General features: G+C 51.7%; 2 long non-coding RNA genes across 2 annotated transcripts; one reads left to right on the plus strand and one right to left on the minus strand.

The window, feature by feature from the left end:
* Window positions 1–10,643: 10,643 nt before the first annotated feature.
* Window positions 10,644–12,055, minus strand: LOC125933637 (uncharacterized). Its single transcript, XR_007461036.1, has 2 exons — window positions 11,794–12,055; window positions 10,644–11,688 (listed from the first exon to the last, which is right to left on the minus strand). It is a non-coding gene; the product is annotated as an uncharacterized LOC125933637 (long non-coding RNA).
* A 3,128-nt stretch (window positions 12,056–15,183) lies between these two features.
* LOC125934175 (uncharacterized) lies at window positions 15,184–19,175 on the plus strand. The gene is made up of 3 exons (XR_007461258.1): window positions 15,184–15,984; window positions 18,588–18,748; window positions 18,867–19,175. It is a non-coding gene; the product is annotated as an uncharacterized LOC125934175 (long non-coding RNA).
* The last annotated feature ends 431 nt before the right edge of the window (window positions 19,176–19,606 follow it).

Genomic DNA, 19,606 nt, shown 5'->3' on the forward strand with positions numbered 1-19,606 from the left:
ATCCCAAGCAGGCTCCACACTGTCAGTGCAGAGCCCAATGCAGGGCTCAATCTCATGAACCATGAGATCATGACCTGAACTGAAATCAAGAGTCAGATGCTTAACCAACTGAACCACCCAGACACCCCTACCTTTGTTCTTCTTGTGACTATGTTGTGAAAGGTATATGTACCCCTTTCAAATGAGTGACCTCTTACCCCAGAATATTTACAACATTTCAAGTTCAAAGAACTTGGCCTGTTGTCCCCACAATTACAGGTTGTATTAGTCACACACACACACAGAGGAAGTACAGGTGCCCTCTGGGAAGCACTGTTCACCTGGCTACCCAGACCCTCAGCCCACTCTTGCTGAAGTCCTGACTCTCTTTAACCTTCCCTAAGTAAACTCACACCTTTCAGCTTCTTACTTCTGTTGGTCAGGAATTTTTTTTCAGTATATCCAGCTGCTCTCTTCAAACTTTTTCCCTGCTGGGGGACTTCTCTTATTTCCCATCCCAGGTGTATACTGGGGTGCGCCTGACACAAAGCACCACAGCCCACATACACAAGAAAATGCTGAGGTCAGCAAAGCCAGAGGATGGCCTCCAGGCCACTACAAGGGCCACTGATGTAGTGGGGTTGGGGGGTGACCCAGGTTAGAGAGAAGAGAACCACAACCAAGCAGGCCAGGCAGTAAGGCACTGTGGAGGTGGTGACTAGGAGGGAAAGGCAGCTCCCAAGAGAGATACACTTAGTATGGACTGACTGGTTCCAGCTCAGTCCCAGAGAGCCCAGTGTCTGATACAGAGAAGGCAACTCCCTGAGCCCATTGGCTAGATTAATAGCCCCTCACCCTCAAATAAGCTTCACTGCTATCTGGAAATTCTTCCCTAGGGAGTTACTCTTTTTAAGAGGACAATAATCCTAGGGGGAGAGACTAAAGTCACAGCCATTTCAGCACTTTGAAGACTCTGAGAAAGCAGGGAGAAAAACTCAACACCATGGGGACTGTGGGATACTGACAGGTGGGGGACCCAGTCACTAATTACTCCAGGTGTGGAGGAGGTGGGTCCACAGGCCCTCATGTAACCTGAGCCCTCAGCTGCCCATCTTCACCAGCTACCCTACCCTCTCCAGGAACGTGGTCCCCTCTTCCATGTCCTCCAGGGACCTTCACTCCCCAAGACGCATCAGGCCTCCGGGAAGAGGGTGACTGCTCCGTCTGTCCCCCCGGTAACTACTGCAGGTCAGTGATAGTCCACGGTTATTCACCTCCTGTGCTGCCATCAAATTCTATCCTCTGGGTGAAAAGACCCACCGGGCCCCCTGGCCTTCCTCAAGGCCCCCACGCTATTTGTGGGGCAGTTAAAGTGTGAGGGGCCAGGGCCAGCTGTTAGACTATAGCCCCACCTGGCCACACAGGTCTGAACAGGGAGTCAAACCCGACAATTAGGTGAAGAGAGCCAGAACAATGGGCACAGACCTAGATTTTCTTTAAAAAATAATAAATACATTCAAATTGAGCGAGGGTCAGTATGAAATGAACATAGATCTGCTCAGTCCTGCCTAAAAACATGGGGAATTTCCTTATAGGCAAAATTCTATGTGCCTGTAGGTAATACACATACACTGAGGGAAAAGATGAACAATCCTTCCTTTTACCTCTATCTCTGAATTTTCCACAATGCGAATAGCTTTTATGATCATTAGGGCTAGAAAGACAATAAATGGTACCCATAAACAGAATAATAAGAAAGCAGGCCTCAGGATGCCCAAATTCTGCCTGAATGTCTTATACTTACTTGTTATGTATGTAATTTGTGCAATGGGGACATTCTCCCTGTAGCAGGAAGAAGCCACTGGAAGAACTCTGTACTTGGGATTCAGAGACTCACAACCTGTAGGGCTGGATAGGGGTTCCCCAGTCTCCCCTGAGGCCTTGGAGACAGGCCTAGCCTCTCAAAGTGGCCCTCGGCCCAACTCTCCCAGAGTAGCCAGACTAAAGGAAAGCACACTGGGGATATCTGATCCAGAGGAAGCTCCCAACTTTCGCTGAAAACATGTAACTCCCAATTTCCTGAGACTGGAAAGAGGGGTTTTCGAAAGAAGAGCTGCTCCATTTCATGCAGAGGTGAACCTGCTTCAGAGCAGATTGTTTTCTCCTGAAAAGTGAAAGTGGAGAGTTCCTCAGATGCTCTTTCTGGAGGATCATCTCCCTATACTCAGGAAGTTCGTACTTTGATCTAGCCTGCACTCTGCTGAAGAGTTGGAGATCAGACTGGTGCCTGTCAAAGCTCAGGCCTCGGGACCTGGCAGGCCCCAGGCACTCGCTGGGGGCAATGCAGGAAGCAGCTAGAACACCTGCCAGTCTTCTCCCTCCTCACTCCACAGTGAGTGTGACAAGGCCACAAAGATCCTCCAGGGGGAACTTGTCCTGCTGTCGCAGCCCTGGGTCCTCGTCTTTATCCACTGGGCTCCACAAACTCAGTGGAGAAGAGACACCCAGGAATCCATCTTTTCCTGAAGGACGTGCAGAGGTTCTTCGAACCCTGCACTGGGCCCAGCACCCCTGGGTCTGACCCTCGTGCCCTGTTTTGTTGCTGAATGAAGTATCACATCCTGTTTCTATCATGTACGTGGGTATAGCCATGTGTTGTCCTGGGGCAGAGGTCAGAAGCATTTCACACGCTGGGTCAGCATGAAACTGTCTGAAACAAGGGCCTGGGTCTCCTCTGGTTCTGGGGCACTGGGCTCGGATCACCCCTTCTACCCTGATCTCACTCTTCTCCCCCTCTCTGTACTGTTAGAGGTGGACAGGTGTGGGGTAAATGTCCTGCTGGTTATTACTGCCCCCCTGGGGCCTCCGAACTGATAACACAAGGTCCCAGGGAGTCTCAGACCTCGTGTCCCCAAGGACAGCTGTGTGCCAAGCAGTGCCCACCAGGTAACAACCCATTTCTTTTCCTTGGGGTGTGAAAGAGGCAGAGAGCAAGGTTGCTTAGCTGTCACCACCAGACCCACTCAGGGAAAGGATTTTTTTTTTAGTCAAAAACAAATTCTAAAAATAGTTGACACCCACACCTGCCTATCTCAGTCAGCAGAGCATGCATGCAACTCTTGATTTCAGGGTCATGAGTTCAAGACCCATGTTGATCATAGAGGTTACTTTAAAAAATCATAAAAAGTAGTGGACCCCAGTGTTATACATCTAATATGTATCTGCATATGCATGTGTATGTAATTACATACATCATATGTATGTCATATGATAGGCACCTAATGTAATTCAGATGGTTAGTGATTTGACAAACATCTTATGTGGAGCCAGGACTGGCATCCAGGCCTCTCAACTCCTGGGCCAGTAGAATCCCCCATGCCACCCCTGGATACATGCTGTTGCCAACCTGCCATGGTGGAGCAGCCTCCCTGCCTTCCACAAGATCTGGTGTGACCCCATGTGCTCCAGGTTTTTACTGCCCAGAGGGCAGTGGAGAACCCACCTTGTGTCCACCTCACACCATGGCGGCTGCCCCCGGAGCCAAGCAGCAAGAGGAATGTGGGCCTTGCCCTGCTGGGCGCTGGTGCAAAGCTGGTGAGATACCTGTACCAGGAGTGCACTGGTCCTGAGAAGGGCAGAGGGAGGCCCGCTGGGCAGGAAGAGAGGACAGAAAGTGATCACAACCTTTGCTCTCCAGGGGACCCGGCCACCCACCCCTGCCCTGCCGGCCACTACTGCCCTGGAGGGAGTGAGACCAGCCCAGGAACCCCTCAGGCCTGCCCTGAGCACACCTATCTGCCTGCAGAAGGAGGCCAGAGTCTGGCAGAGTGCCTCCCCTGCCCTCCTGGATACCTCTGTGTGTCCCCAGGTGAGAGGCTACCTCTAGGCCAGAGGCTGAGACCTCTGTGGAGGAGAGATAAGAGGCCATCAGGGGTCCCATGGCCATGCCTGCTGTTTTTGCCCCCAGGTCTCTCCTCCCTTGAAAGCCACCTTTGTCCTCCAGGCTACTGGTGTCCAGGTGATCAGGGTGCCTTTCTCTGCCCACCTGGCACCTTTCGGACAAAACCAGGGGCATCATCAAAAGAAGACTGTGAGCTCTGTCCCCCTGGCCACTACTGCCCCCAGGCCGAGCTGAGGGATCATGCAAATGTGTTTGTGATCCCCTGCAGAGCTGGATTTGAATGCCCTGCAGGTGAGACTGCTGGCCTATCCCTCCCTCCCCAGCCACTGCTCCCATCCCTTGTACTCTCACCCCCAAGGCTTAGGCCAGGTGCTCAGGCAAGTCTTATCAGCACTGGGCGCATCATGCAGGCAAGGCATGGCCACCTGCTTGTCTTAGCAAGCCGTTTGCCCAGCCCCCCATGGCCCACTCAGTCTTGGTTGGATCTGTGCCACCTGGATACCCTCAAGACCAAGGTGCACTGGTCTGTTCCTGTCTCCCTCAGGTGCTGTGGCTGAGGTCACTTGTAGGGCTGGCTCCTACTGTGAGACCCAGACAGGGATCCCCCCACTTTGTCCTGGGGGCTATGCCTGCCCTGCTGGCTCCTCCACCTACACTGGCCCAGGGCAGCTGTGAGTACCCTCCCCTGCCTGTGTGTCTCAGCCTCAGGGATCTCCAGAGAGGAGTCAAACCCCTGAGTCCCAAAGGATTCAGGACCCTGAGACAAGTACTGGGTAACCCTTTGCTTGGACTTCCCAGCTACAGTGTTTACATGCTTCAGTCCCTGCCTCTGTCCTTAAAAAGGAAGGGAGGGTGAGGAAGCAAATCCCACTGAGATGCCCTTCATTAGTTTCCAGGGCCATTTTGTGTGGGGCGGCCAGATTTAGCAAATAAAAATACAGGTAAACCCAGTTAAGTATGAATTTTAAGTAAACAACAAATTTCTAGTATAAGTATGGCCCATGCAATATGTGAGAGTACTTATACTCATTGTTTATTCATTGTTAATTACCACTGTTTATCTGAAATTCAAATATGACTGGATGCACTGTATTTCATTTGGCAACCCCAATCCTGTGTCCAGGACTGACACTCCCAGCACTCCCACTGTGTCCCCCCATCCAGAGCCAGTCAGATTTGTTCCACTCATTCCTTTGCCCAGGGTGAAGTGGGCAGGGAGCAGAGGTCTGGCCACTGCCCAATGACCTGGCCAATGGATGTGGCTCCCTCCTCCAGGATGACACCTGGACCTACTTAGTCCACACTGGACACAAAGCCCAGCCCATGACCCCCTGTCTGGGATAATATCAGAGCTGCCCCTCCCCCAGGCAGCTTAAGGGTCAAGCATGGGGAATGTTGATGGGGGAGTTGAGGGGAACCCTGCTAGTGAGATGAGAGCCAATAGCACACACAGCCCCTTATCAACATGAAACTAGAGTCTTGGGCTCTGTGTCTCTGTGCAGCTGTTTGTTTCCCTATTACTGTCCCCTGGGCAGTGCCCATCCACATGAGTGCCCTGGGGGCTCCGAGGCACTGAACAGGAGTGGCCTCAGGGTCTCAGAGGAGACTTGCTGCCACCTCTGTGAAGCAGGCACCTACCGCAGCCTGGCTCTGGATTCCCAAGCCTGCCAGCCCTGCCCCCCTGGATTCAGCTGCCACCAGGGTGAGTTTGGGAAGCCTGGATGTGAGCAAGAGAGGGGGGCTGGGGCCTCAAGTCAGAATTGGGCAGAGCCCGGTGAGGAAGATGCAGGTGGCAGGTAGGGAGGACCCACAGAACCCCTGGGAGCAGGCAGAGGAACAGGGGCTAGTTTTTCTCAGCTAGACCAGCCACCTGATGAGAAAGACCCAAGAACATGGGGAGGACACAGGTGAAGGAAGATTCAGAGAAAGTTGGTACCACACCTGTCTTGATGTTAGTTTTTAAAAGACCTAAAAATTACAGACTGTACATCACATCGTACAAATTAGCATATTGGACTGAGTGGTCCAAGTGCTCTGAAAAACAGGACAACCACTGCCCAGTGTGTCAGCAATGCTGGGTATTCTGCTCTGTTTGCTAGAGGGATGGAAGTGCATTCTGTGGTGCCCCAAAAGTCAAGGAGGACTGTTTTGGGCCGGGGGGGGGGGTAGATACAATAAAGAACAGAGCCTCCACTGTCCTCCCTACAATCTAGATCTGCCCTCAACAGTATTTGCTTTGCTATCTCCCTCCCACTTTCCACCCCACCCATACCCCAAGTTCCTTCTTCCCCTGGACTCTGCCATTTCTTAGTCCCCACCTGAGCTGAAGTCCATGGCTCAGAATTTCCCCTCCATTTCCCTCCAGGAACAGAGAGTTACCACAGCCAGCCCTGCCCAGTGGGGCATTACTGTCCAGCCAAGACTCACAGCCCCAGGCCCTGCCCCTCAGGAACCTTTGGAAACAGCAGCCAGGCAGGGGCAGTTGGAGAGTGCCTGCCATGCCCCGCAGGCACCTTCAGTGCCCATCCTGGCCAGGCCGGCTGCCTCCCCTGTGGGAGCTCTTCTTTCTCTCCACCTGGTAAGTCTCCACCCATGCCCACTCTCTAACTGGCTAATTGCCCTGGTCTCAAATACACCATTTGTCCCCTTAGCCTTATGAGACATCCTAAAGCTATGCTCATCTCAGCCTCTTAATGGTACCTTTGAAGTGGTAAATGCCTTTCAGGAAAACGGGGTGCCAAATGTGGGGCTCGCCCCTCTGGATTTTCATTCTTTCCAAAATTGTTTTCCCCTTAAGTTCCCAGTTAAGTTCTTCATTCCTTCAAACAGATGTTTTCCATATTTTTTCTGACCTTTCTAGTTATATGTCATAGGAAGATACTCTGCCATTGTCAAAGGTAGAAAAAATCTTGTAAGTATATGCACTTTTGTAAACTGCCATTTTCCCTTTGGGGATGAAGTAGGGGCTTTTTAGTTAACTTATTTTAGAGGTTAGCTCACAAATGCCAAGTTCCAATTATTGTTGTTAGTGCCACAAAGACACTATGGAAGATATGAAGACAAATAAAATAGGAAGAAAGAAAATATATAAGAAATTGGCAGAAGCATCAAGTGCCACAAGAAAGAAAAAAACAAGGAAGGCTGGATAGTTCAAAATGGGAAGAACTGAAGGATCAGGGAAACTTATGGGAAAGATTGTATTTAAACAGGAACTTGAGAATGAGTAAAATCTTGTTGAGTTGAGATTGTTGGGGAAAGATATTAAACAATGATTCTTTTAATATAGATCCATGATTATTTCTATAGTCATAGATGCCAGGCCAAGAGTTTTTCAAAATAATGTTTATTTAGGAAATTAATGTGAAGTAATGCAAAAGTAGAGTAGCCCATATTCAACAAAGGACAAGCTCTCACAGCTGCTCCCATGGAGTCACTCCTTCACCCAAGAAGTCCCCAAGGCTCTTCTGTGGAACTACAGGTCCCACAAAACCAAGTGGAAGCCCAGTTGGACAATGAGACACGAAAGACTCCTGGATCCGATCTGAGAGTGCCCAGGGTGTCAGCAGGGACCTGGTCCAAATGAGCCAAAGAACATACTGAAGTTCAGGATATTAGAGAGGGCTTGACCATCTATAACCTCACTGGTGAGAGTTCTCTGTGTCACTTCAGAATTAATTCCCTTCCTTCTCTACAGTATAAATAATTATTTCTCTTGTCAGTGGTCCCTAAATTAATTTGGGGAAAGAATATGACAAAGTCCACACACACACAAAAAAAAGTCAACTTTCAATCCATTCAACAAGTTCTGCTGAGGGCCTTTGGGCTACTATGCACAGTGTATGAGTGATTATCTTCAGGAAGTTGACATGTGCGAAACTTTAAATGAGTTTTTAATTCTTCCTGAGCAGATGACAGTCCCAACAGGGGCAAACAAGCTGGAATTGCAAAGAACCCTAGTCAGCTACAAGGTCCCAATCTCTGCCTCTCTCCCAAATTGTTCTCCCAGAAGAACATTCACCTAGACTCCTTTGGTCTCCCATATAAAATATGAACTTCCCCACTCATCACTTTATCCTCTGCTGAGAATCCCTGTTCTCTTGGCTCTGTCTATCCAATCTAGACCATCCTTCAAATTCCTTCAGAGACCTTCAGTCTCTCCAGCTCCCTCTCTTTCTATTGTCTAGAGACAGAGGCCCGTGCTAGTCCTTCAGAACAGGCCTACAAGGCTTTGTGTAGTGGAGAATAGGAACAACATTTTCCATGAGGTGTCAAGTGCTTTCAATTATATCAGTAATTTGCAGCCCCAGCTACACATTAAAGCACTCAAGGGCCTTTTTAAAAAAGTAGATGTTCTGGCTTCACTTAAGAGGTTTTTATTAAATTTGCCTAAAGGGAACTTGGACATCCATGTTTTTTAAAGCTTCTCAGATGAATCTAATTAAAAGTCAGGGCTGAGAATCATTGACTCAGAAGATTTCATTCAATCCCCACAAAGACTCCTAAGGTCAGACTCTGGCAAATGTGGTTATCTGATCTCCCTAACCCTAACCCTAACCCTAACTCTAACCCTAATCAGGTACCTGACTGTGGACAGGGAAAGAGAGCTTTCGCATATCATGGTTCACTGTTAGGCACCTGTGATGGGCCATAGGGCTTCTCTATCTCCAGGTGCCTCCCACTGCACATGTCGGGGCCTTAACAGGGTCTTCCAGAAGTCAGATGGTTCCTGCATCTGCCAGGCAGGACATGAGTCCTACAGCAGGAGGGGCCTGGAAAGTGAGGAGAGCGACAGTGATGAGGACTGTCAGCCCCAGGTAACACCTCACTCAGCCTTAGGAAAGGAAGGCTTGAGGAGAGTGAGGAGAGGTAGCATTTATGGGTCCCTCTGCATGCCAGCCGCTTTTCATTGTCTGTTGGGTTAATGTGTAGTCCTTTGTGCTGGATGGATTACCTCCTATACAAATGAGAACACTTTAGAAAGCTCACATGATAAGACATATTTCTCCTTATCATTGACCCACAAATTTCAGCATTCATTATAAAGGATCTTAGGAGAGTAATTTGATCACTCCACCCAGTCTCCCTAGAGTTGGACCTCCCAGTTACCTCTTCCAAGCAGCAAACTTGTCTTCTATTACTATTGTAGGTTCCCTCTACCCTCAAGCCTAACCTTAGTCTTAGGGTGCTGACTAAATGACCTCTCAGGGAGCCTAGTTCCCCAGAGGCCCCACCATGTCCCTGGAATGTTCTCTGATGCTGAGAGTGCCCTCATCCTGGGCCTGCAGGGGGTTCCAGAGCCAGGACTCTTCTCCCACATCCTCCTTCAGGTCGCTGAGCGCTGCTCAGCTGGAGAAGTACGTCTGGCTGCCACCCGCAAGTGTGTGTCCCCCCAGCTGCACAACTGCTCCTCTTTCTGCCACCCAGTGGATGGGAAGCTCAGCGCTGAACTGGGCATGTGAGTGACAAAAACCTGCTGAGAACAGAATGAATTCATCGTCTCCAGACAGGTCCTGACTGTCCCCAGAGAGTCCCTCTGGAAAGGTTGGGCAGGACCCAGCTCTGATGGGAGACTGAGCCAAATACAATCTCCTTCCAGAAGCTGCCATGTCAGCATTTCCCAAGAAGGGGAATCAGGCCAACACCAGCCAAGGCAAGCAGCCCAGAGCTGAGGAGGTACTGGCAGCAAGGCAGAGCGAGCGCCATACCCCAGGTCCCTGAGCCAACTGTTAGGAGTGACCCTGGCTAGATGCCAAGCCGAGAAGGGGCTCTGATTTTGTCTGGCTCTCCAGTCCTCCCCCTGGCCTGTGGACTGAATGGTATCCCCCAGCAGGCAGGGCCAGGGAACCATTGTGCTAGAAGGTCTGCTGGTTCCAGGCTGAACAACTCTCTCTCCTCACTCTTGCCTCAGCAGGATGCCCAAAACAAAAATGCTGAGCTTGTCAACTAGGATTTGTCCCAGGCACTGCTCCTGTTCTGGAAGCTAGTGCAGAAGCAGGGGCCAGAGAGAGCACATTTTAATGAGTCATCATGGACCTCCATTGAAAGTGCAGTCACTTCTTTGGAAGAATAGACAGTTCAGATCCTTCTGGAGGTGTCTGTACTAGTGGAGGGGTGTCAGGAATGGGCAGCTGCGCCATACCCACCAGGACAGACCTCCCAACCTCTCCTCTCCTGCAGCTGCCAGTGCCAGGAATATGTTTCAGCAGAAGAGCTCTGTGATGCCCAGTGTCTGGCTAAGGCCCCCCAACTTTCCCTGGCCTGGAGTTCCAGCAGGGAGCTGATCCTCAGCGTGAAGGGCGAGGCTGGAGACCATGACCAGAGGGTGAGCCCACCTCGGGGAAGGGCTGGGATAGAAGGGCAGCCTCTGCCTGCTGGGGACAAGGGGGAAAAAAATCTCCCAGGCACCCTGGCTGCAGAAACCAGGCAGCAGAAGAGGGAGCACCACCTCAGTGGCTCAGTCGGTTAAGCATCTGACTGTTGATTTCAGCTCAGGTCATGATCTCATAGCTCATGAGATTGACCCCCGCATCAGGCTCTGTATTGACAGTGCAGAGCCTGCTGGGGAGTCTCTCTCTTCCTCTCTCTCTCTCTCTTTCTCAAAATAAATAAACTTAAAAAAAAGGGAAAATCCATTTGATAACCAGTCTTTCCTAGTCTGTTGCTATCTGCATGAATTTCTGTTCCATAGGCCGGAGGGAAAGGCAGAAAGGAAGTAAGTGGTATTTCTTATGTTGATAATGTCAACCATCCAATTTGAAAGCCATTAAGAGAGCCGAGAAAGCAACAGCTTGACTTTATAGAGTGTTAAGTGAAGCCCAGGGGCACGAAACCACTCACTGTGGTCACAGAAATGGTGTGAGCCCTGCTGGAACTGAGCCTGAGCCTCTTATCAAAGGCTGGACCTCTGGCCACAGGCCGGACCTTCTCTTGGCTACAATGGTGTTGGCTGAAGCTTTCTTCAGGGTCTCGATGCTTCATCAGGGTGGGAGGGGCAGAAGACCAGGGCCCAGATGCAGTTCAGGTCCTGCTCACCCTTATGTTGGCCTACCAGAAGGTTCTAGATGGCTGTGTCTACTTGCCACTGAAAGGGTGGGGAGATCACTGGTGTGACACTGGACAGCAGATTTGGGGTGATAGTAAGATGATTGTTCTGAAGAAGTTGTTCTGTTTGTAGGACTTTGCAAATAGAAAAGGAGCAATTGATGACCCAGGACAGGGACAAGAGTCAGGGGTGTTTGCTGAAGATAAAGAGGAGCCCTGGGCATAGGAATCCCCCTGGGCAAGTTTCAGTAAGGAAGGAGACAAATCCTGAGGGATGTGGACAGTGGATATCCCTGAACTCAGCATCACCAGGGGCTGTGCCAAAGGGCTCAGTCTGGGTTTCTGGCCATCCATCTCTGCAAACCTCGCTTCCCCTCTGGCCCTCCCCAGGTATATAATGCTGTGCTGTATGTTCTCAGGAAGTATCAAGCACTCTGGGCCCAGACCAGTTCTTCCAAGAGAATGCCAGGGTCCATCTGGTCCAATGTGGTCCCCGTGGCATCTTTGGCTTTGTCATCTCCAGAGTGGACATGCTTGACTCTTTCCTCCTTGGTAAGCAGAGGAGGAATACCAAGCCCAGGCTTTCCCAGAGCGAGTGCAAGGGGGTAAAGGCTATGGCTGCATTCTTTCAGCAAGGGATGGCCCCTCAGAAACTTCTCGGCCCTGTCTTGGTGTTCAAAAGGTGAGAGTCAGGCAGGGACCACAGAAGGCCATGTAGGAAGACCGTCTTTGGGGAGGTGAGGGCTCCAGAAGTGCTGAAACTGCTCCTAAAAGGGAATCGAGACAGGACAGGGCTAGTAGGTGGGTGTGTGTACCCCCCCAGACAAGCCCAGATCCTTCAGCTTTCCTTCCCCAAACTCTCCCAGAACCACCTGTATCCAGCCCCTGGCTACAAAGGTATCACCGGACTGCAGGCCTGGAGCACTCTGTCCCTCAGGACCCTGGCATTCATCTCCATATTCCAAACCCAGTGATCTGCCTGAAAGAAGGGGACGTGATTCTTTTCCAGCTTCACATTCTTCCTCACAGTGAGTTCCCTAATTCAGTACCTGAGACCCTCCCTCAGGCTCGGGCTCTCTCATCCCTCCTCTGCCTGGCTGTTCTGTGACATCACATATAGACCACAACTATGAAGTAGCAAGTAACAAGCCTGTGCTGTCCCCCTGCTCTCAACCTGATTGGTCACTTGCTGTGGGCCTCCCTTCACTTGTTGGAGCAGATGCCCTAGCTCCAACATTCCGCAACTGCTCCCTGCAGCCCATGGGTGTCAGATTTTGTGCTTTGGGTGGAGGCAGGGACTCACCAAAGTGACCTCTGCTCTCAGCCAGCCCTCCCGCATGTCTGCTCTGTGCCACACAGTCATCCTTTCAGGGCCTGAAGCCCCCAGAGGCAGACTTCTCAACCCCTCCTGGTAGCCCCCTCCATCTTGAGACACCTTGGTTTACAATGATTGTTATCCTTGTAATGAGCAGAAGCCTGCTTCCCTGTGACTCCCGCCCCTGGGAACCTTACAGAACAAGACCTTTTCCTCCGTGAGACAGCCTTCCCTTAGAGAAGAAGTCTCATCCCTCCAGGCTCAGCATCCACCTTGCATGCATTGTGCACAGTCCGGGCCCTCAGTAGACCTTAATTCCCTCCCTTTCTCCTGCCTGGCACTTCCCCGGGGTGCTGCTGTGGAGTGGATGGGCATTCCCTGCACACCCAGCCCACCTGCTCACATGCAGATGGCAGATGTCCCAGGACACCAGCTGGCTTGGCAGAAACAGGCACAGGTCTGCAGCTCTAAAGACATGAGAGAAGATGAGCACCTGGGTGGCTCGGTCGGTTAAGCGTCCGACTTCAGCTCAGGTCACGATCTCGCGGTCCGTGAGTTCGAGCCCCGAGTCGGGCTCTGGGCTGATGGCTCAGAGCCTGGAGCCTGCTTCCGATTCTGTGTCTCCCTCTCTCTCTGCCCCTCCCCCATTCATGCTCTGTCTCTCTCTGTCTCAAAAATAAATAAACCTTAAAAAATAAAAATTAAAAAAAAAGACATCAGAGAAGCAAGAGAGCAGCCAGCTCCAGGCCAGTGTGGGTTGGGCTTTTTTCCCCCTCCAACAGATATATTTTTTAAGGAATAGATTTTGAGGAGAAAAACATGGAGCAGAGAGGTATGGAATAGAAAATAAATGCAAAAGCAGCCTGATTTGCTAATTGTTTTAGAACCACAATAAATTAGTACAGAGAATGCCCTGTACAAACAGCACAATAATGGTTCAAAGATTAAGGTGCTCCCTCAGGCAAAGCTGAAGATATCAGTATCTGGTATTGGAATTTATGCTGCAGTCTTTGTTCTTAGATGGATCACTGGGTATGTGGCACAAGCCACACTTTTAGCCTGATTTAAACAGGAGGATGGCCACTTGGCCCAAGAAGTAGATGAAGTGCTTTGTTTCATGTGTCACATAACTACTGAAGTTCCTCCCCACAAAGCAGTGCCAAGGCGAAACAAAAGGGGAAACAAATCCCAGAAGGTGAACTCCAAACATTCGTGCCCCAGTTTCCAGGCCAGGTCTCCCATAAAGCCCCCAGGACCTGGGGCAACCTGCATCCTCTCTCAGCCTTGCTATTTACATCTGTGAAGTGAATGCAGTTGTGTTCCCCCTTCTCCATGTGCTGGGGGAGGTGAGTTCAGAGCCCCATCTTTCAGGGGGGTTAGGGGTGCTTGGGAAGAAGAAGTGATACCTGTCATAGGAAAAGACCCCCTGTGCAGAGGGAATTGCCTGGCTGGGCCCACCTGTATTTCTGCCAGGCGCCCCATCCACCCCCTTAGCTGCTCATTCTCCCAGCCACCCCACAGCATGTACTGAGTGCCTGCTACATGCACACTGCCTGTCAGGGGTACAAAGCTGAACAGGTCCCACCTCTGAGAGTACCAGGGCATCTGGCTGTGCTCACCCACAAAGGGCATCAGGGACTGGGGGCCTCTGCAATGGGCTGGTATGCTCACTTTGCAGGCTGCCTTGGCACCAAGAGTGTTAAGTGTGTTATCATATACATGAAAGGATGAAACATGTCATTTCATTGAAAACATGTCTTCTCAGTTTCCTCACGGTCTTGAGGACAGACCCTGAGCTGCCTGGATGTGGGCTGCCCAGAGCTGGCGCTGAGGAGCCCCCTAGAACCCAGCACCACCTGACTTCCTTCCCCAGATCGCTCAGCCAGTCACTACCCTGTGTACCAGATGCAGCATTTGTTCAACAGCAACCCCAACTGGGACTTTGGGGCCTTCAGGAGACTCAGCCACCTCGTGCGAGAGACTCACCTCAACTTTTCAAGGTAATCTCTGCTGAGCTGCCTGGGAACTTGGAGGAACCATGCTTCCTCACATGTAGGTCGCAGCTAGGGAGGCACTAGGAAGACACAGAGGAGGATGTGAGTCTGTCAACCATGTGGGAGGTGAGGCCAGAAAAGACCAAGGACAGGTGAGGCCTCCTGAATGCATGGAAGGCAGCGATTTGGGAGTCATGGGCAGCTTCCCTAGACCACATTATTCCCGTGCATGGGGAGGAGCTCACACACTCGGTCTGGTATAAGCAGCCCAGCAAAGCTAACTTTCCCTATATTCTGGCCCTTCGTTCCCCAGGTTTGCCCACCAGTTCCTAGATCCAGGCACATATGTGTTTCGAGACAACAGACTGCCTGAGAGCATCATTGTGGTGCTGGTGAAGAAGAAAGGAGTGGCCTGCGATCCCGGCCTATCCCCTGTGCAGCCTTCCTCCCCATATCAGCTTGCCAGGCATGGGGTCCTCAGGCACGGGCTGCTAAACCTGGGCCCAGACTGGACAGTGATCACAGGTACTGACCCCAGGCCAGAGTAGCCATGACCTGGAGGGGGCATGGGAGAAACCTTGCACAGCAGGACCCTTCAGTGCATGTCTAGCCCTACCTGTAACTCTAGGCATGGCCCCAAAGACTTCAGATGGGCACTAGGACAACCTTGTCCCTGAACTAGGACTTCATTTGCCAGGTAGAGAATATTTAATTTCCTTCTTGGGGTCCTTCCCTTTCTTCCTACCTCCCAAGCCCCTCAGTTTTGGGACCTGTTCTTGTGAACAGGGTCTCGTGGTCAACAGTGCCCCTGAGTGGAGTCATAGGCTCACCAAGACGTTCATTTTAACCTCTTCTGTGTGTGTTTCCATCCATTTTCTTTCCTTCCTGTCTTCATGAGTCAGCAATCTCACTGAGCTTTCCAGGCTGAGCCTCAGACGGTGGGTCTGTCATGGCCCCTTGCCCAGATGGGCAGGAAGAAAGCAGCCCTGCAGTGGCTGAGGCATAAAGCCTGCAGAGGCTCTGAGTGGTCATCATGTGGCCTCCGCCTCTCTGTCCTAACCTTGCAGGAGTGCTGCTGGCTGTTGGCTTGGCAACTGTGCTGCTGACAGGCCTTGGCCTTGTGTTGAGGCCCTCCCTGGCTCAGGCCTGCCCTGTAAGGGCTTGGAGGCCCCAGTGGAGGGGCCTTGGGGAGTCTCATGTGCCTGCTGAGTATGTGCCCCTCAGGGACAGGTGAGTCCCCTTCCACCCTTCACTCCTTTCCCAGCCTAGGGGCCACAGCATGTGTGGCCACTCCCCACCCTGGCCCTGCCCACATTCACGATCCCGGTGCTGGCTCTGGAGACTCAGGAAAGAACGCCCTCTTTTTTTTTTAATGTTTATTTATTTTTGAGAGTGAGACAGAGACAGAGCATGAGCAGGGGAGGAGCAGAGAGAAAGGGAAACACAGAATCCGAAGCAGGTTCCAGGCTCTGAGTTGTCAGCACAGAGCCCAAGGCAGGGCTCGAAAGCACAAGCCATGAGATCATAACCTGAGCCAAAGTTGGATGCTTAACCAACTAAACCACACAGGTTCCCCAAGAACACGTTCTTAAGCTGACCTGTGATATTCATCACTGGCACTCCTGGTCCATGTGAGCCCTGTGCCACCTGAGTATGGGTTCTTCTTTCCAGCCTTCTGTCCTATGAAGAACTCAGTCCGTGGGGCTCTAGGGAAGGAGCTGATTCCAAGGAGAAAGTCATTACCTGGAGCACAGGTACCACACCTATACACAGCAACTCCCCTTCTCTTCTTCACCTGCCCTCCACCCCCACCTGCATCCCAGGTACATTCTGGGGAACATCTCACATTTCTATAGCACTGACAGCTTAGAAGACACTTCATGCTTTCCATATGATCCTCACAATGGCACCAAGAAGTGGGTGTTTTCAGGTGTTGTACAATCCCTATTTAATGACAAAGAGATTGAGACTCAAGGAAATCCCCCGAGATCCCCAAGTGACAAGGGCTAGAGAGTAGGTGCTTCTGGGCTTGAATCAAGGGCTCTCTAATCTTTGCTGTGCTGGTCAAGAGTTCTTGGGAACCCAAGGGCAATTCTCCAATCTCACGGCCAGCTTGCTCTAGCTCACCACAAGGGCAAAAATGAAGTTTGTTCTACAGAATCCCTTTACAGGATCACTCATCTGCCCCTGTCAGTTCCTCTTCTCGCCTGAAGAACAGGATATTGCCTTGGTTCTCAGGAGGACCTAGAGGGGCCACACTTTCTTCCCAACCTCACTTGGCCCCCAGTACCTACTGTGAGGAGGAAGTGTGTGCAGAGGGGCATGGAGAGGAGGCTCTGCCAACACCCTTCACCTGCTTGGGAATAACAACTGGACTGCCTCACTTCAGACATCAAAGGGACAAAGGAAAAGCCCTGTAAGCTCTCCTTGATGTGGGTTCACACAGCTTAGAGTCTACCTCCATTTGTCCCTAACTACAGTGTTGCAGAGACCCCAGGAAGTACATTGAGTGCACAAGGACCTGGAGGAGGCAGTGAAGTGAGTGGTTATAAAGCACAGTCATGGGACCAGACCAGCACTGGAGTCTTGCTAGCTTTGAACCTGAACACAGGTCCACACCACACACCCCTCCTCACACCACACGTCCACACATCCACAAGCATCCACACATATACACATTGCACACACACACACACACACACACACACATTGTCCAAGGCAGGCCTAGCTCTGTGCAGTCCTGACTATGACTCTGCCTAGGGCTCAGACGCTGGTTATCTCTTTCCTAGTGATAGATCTGGACAGTGAGGACAGTACCTCCCTGATGCAGGCAGAGGGAACTGACTGAGTGCAGGACAAATCTACCTTCCCCACCTTGGATCACCCCTCAGGGGTGATCAGCAGGGTGGGCTGTGAAAAGTGTGTATAATGTGGACACAGGGAAGGGTACACAGAGTCAGGGATAAAAACCAGGATTTTAACCCTCAAAGGAAGTCTCAATTCAGGCTCAGGGCTGAGGGTGGGGGGCTCATTGCTGAGATCTCCCACAGGAGGAGGTGTTGGCACAAGGCTCTTTTGGTAAGAGGACTGGCCTCTAGGGGAGGGTGAAGTGCCCCTACATAGTGGGGGGTGTGATGGGTGCACAGAAAGAAGAAGCTTGATGGTGTAAGAGGCCTGGAAAGCTGCCTTCCCACTGCCTTCCAACCTGAGTGGCTGGTAACTCAAGGGACAGACCTACCCAGGCTGCAGAGAGGAAAGGAAGGCAAAGTTGGCCATGTAGAGGCTGGGCTTACATTTGTTGCCCAGAACAAGAACTCCCACATCACTTTGCCAGCATGAATGGGGCTACCTTTCTCCCCTCACGCACCCACCAGGCCTGGGAAAGAGCAGTGTATGGCCTGGCAGTGGATACTCACTCAGCTTCACATTCCACTCCTGCAGGCCACTCTCTGAGCAAGCCCCAGGCCAGCATGGCCACCTCCATTCCTTCTTCCTTCTTCTTTCTTCTTCCTTCTTCCTTCTTCTTTCAAAACCCAACTCCATGGGGGAAAGACTGTCAGAAAGGGGCCTGCTTCGCTCACATGTGCCTTAGCAGAGCAGAGTGGGCTTGAGGGAGAAGGAGGTCAAGGGGCTTAAGACCCTTGGCAAGGGGACATTCCTGCAGGGTGTGAGAGAACCACGATGGGGCCCAGAAACCTCAGTGGAGCTGTCTGGTTTACTCCCCTGGGCTCAGCTGGGGTCACACTCCATCCAGAAGCCTACACCACACTCCACACCTCAGCTAGATGAGTACTTAGTGACCCTCTGCTGTCTGCCGGGTACTGTGGGACACCTGGGGCTAAACAGGAGTCCACAGAGCAGTGGGGACAGGTGGGGCAAGAGCTGTCAAAGGGGAGCACAAGGTTGTTAAGGAGACATAGGGACAGTGAGATGAGTTCAAGTGGAGGGAAGGGACAAAGGTTACTTAGCCAGATGTGGCCTGGGCGACCCAGCAAACAGCCTCCTCAAGGAGCTGCTGGCTTGTCAAGGCCAGTGAGACCCACCGTCAACAAAACAGGGAGGCAGTGCCCACCACCCAACTCTGGTGTGACGCCAAGCCTGACGGACAGAGGCTGCAGGACCCCCTCTCTGTCACACTCACACTCAAGTTCTCTCCACAGCCACTGTCACCTCCTGCATGGGAAGGTCTCCCGCCTCCTTGCTTGCCTTTCCTCCCAGCGCTAACCCTCCCCCCATGCAGGCTTCCTCTGTTCTCACTTGTCGGTGCTGGAAGGAAGGAGGGAAGCTGTACAGCCACTCCGGACGCTCCCACCTCCGGCTCCATTGCACAGCCTCACTCTAAGCCTCCTTCCTGCAGGAGAACCACTCCCCCTGAAGACCCTGGAGGACTTCAGTGTCCGCACTCTCTATGACAAGCTCGAGGACCAGAGCCTACACGTGGCAGCCCAGCTGAGCAAGCACAGGAGCGAGGCACTGGCCTTCTATAGGGGTGCCAGCCAGCAGCTCCAGGGGCTCAAGGTCCGCCACAACTCCCCAACAGCCAAGCTACCCTCATCCCTACCACCCCAGAGAACAGGGGCCCCACTCACCCACTTCTGGAAATTGCTAAAGACTGACACAGCCCTGGTTCTTCCAGGACTTTCTCCAACACCTCAGCACAACTGAGTGGCAAGCTCTGGACAAGGGTGGAGACCCAGAGATGGAGGCCACAGCTGCCACCAGGACAGACACTGAGCAGAGTGTGGAATCATGGGGCCACCACACTGCAAGTCTACCTAGGGAGCCCTGGCAGCATCCTCTAGGTGAGAGGCAGGTGCCCAGGGATGGGACAATGATGGCAGATGGAAAGTCATAATATTAACTCTGACTTTGTATAGCACCTAAGTGTGCATTTCACATTTGTCATCTCACTTGACGTTCAGCACCCCTGTGCCATAACTGGACAGCATCTTCTGACCACAGAAGATGGTCCTGGGCCCAGGGAGCAGTGTGATTTGCCAGAAGAGAAGGAGACTCATATAACACATGGCAGAGTGATGTCTGCCCAGCTTTCCTGTCGGCCACATCCACCACTGTGTTTTAGGGCTGGCCTTGTGTAGGATATCAGGGTAACAAGGGCCCTAAGGCTTTTGAGAGTCTCCCTAGTTTATACCTTTAGTTCTATTTTTCTAAAGGGCATAAGTAACACATGCTCCCCACAAAAGTTCCATCAGTACAAAAAAGTAAGCAATGGGAAGCTAAAGTCCACTTGAACCCAAATCTCAGCAGCCTCACAGGTCTGTGAGTGAGTATTCATTTGCTCTTCTGTGGACCCCGTGGAAGCCCCTTCCATGACAGCCCATACTCTGAAATACTCCTGCCACTTGCAAGAGTCTA

This window comes from Panthera uncia (genome assembly GCF_023721935.1).
Source record: "Panthera uncia isolate 11264 chromosome A1 unlocalized genomic scaffold, Puncia_PCG_1.0 HiC_scaffold_16, whole genome shotgun sequence".
Lineage (NCBI taxonomy): Eukaryota > Metazoa > Chordata > Mammalia > Carnivora > Felidae > Panthera > Panthera uncia.